This window comes from Sinocyclocheilus grahami, unplaced genomic scaffold (assembly GCF_001515645.1).
Source record: "Sinocyclocheilus grahami isolate Dianchi unplaced genomic scaffold, SAMN03320097.WGS_v1.1 scaffold2681.1, whole genome shotgun sequence".
NCBI classification, from domain to species: domain Eukaryota; kingdom Metazoa; phylum Chordata; class Actinopteri; order Cypriniformes; family Cyprinidae; genus Sinocyclocheilus; species Sinocyclocheilus grahami.
Window position 1 is genome coordinate 39,183 of NW_015507859.1, and position 609 is coordinate 39,791.

A 609-nucleotide genomic window follows, 5' to 3' on the forward strand; every position below is an offset into this window, starting at 1 on the left:
CAGCCGTTAGCGGCCAGTTGACGAATTAAAGCTTAAGTCACTTCCATATTGGCTTCACGAGAGAGAGCGCGGGAGTAAAACCAAGTGTAATTTGTATTGTTTTTAGCTAAAATGCATTTGAATATATTTAAAATAGCTACAGAGCTGGTATGTTGATGAAGTGCATGCTATAGATCTTGTGAAAAGTTTTCCATGCATATGTTTCATTTTGACCTAATGTCTAAAAGCATTAGTTTAATTAATTAACTTACATTTTTTTATTTTTTTACTCAAATGTGTAGTAATTAGGAATATCTGGTTTTAGTTTGGTTTCATTGTGACTTCCAAGTTCTACAACATTTTGTGCTTTCAGCCACAAGTTGCCTTTTTATGAGTGCAGTGCATTATCAAAGTTGTTTTCCATAATTGCTAGACAAATCATGGAAAGCCATTGATCAGAATGCACAAGTGTAGCAAGTTCTCAGATCTTCTTGGAGTGCGGTAGCATTTTGTATGGTTGTCAAATTCAACTACACTGCCCAAAACGTTTATTCATTTTAAGAGATCGGCTAAAGTAGTTCAATGTTCTTTCCAACGGAGAACTCAAAGTTAATTTAGCCTTTATATTAC

The 609-nt window shown here is 34.3% G+C and overlaps 1 long non-coding RNA gene across 1 annotated transcript in view; it reads left to right on the plus strand.

The window, feature by feature from the left end:
- LOC107575506 (uncharacterized) overlaps nucleotides 1–609 on the plus strand; it is a 3,062-nt gene that overhangs the window by 2,080 nt on the left and 373 nt on the right. The gene's annotated exons all lie outside the window — the stretch shown is intronic.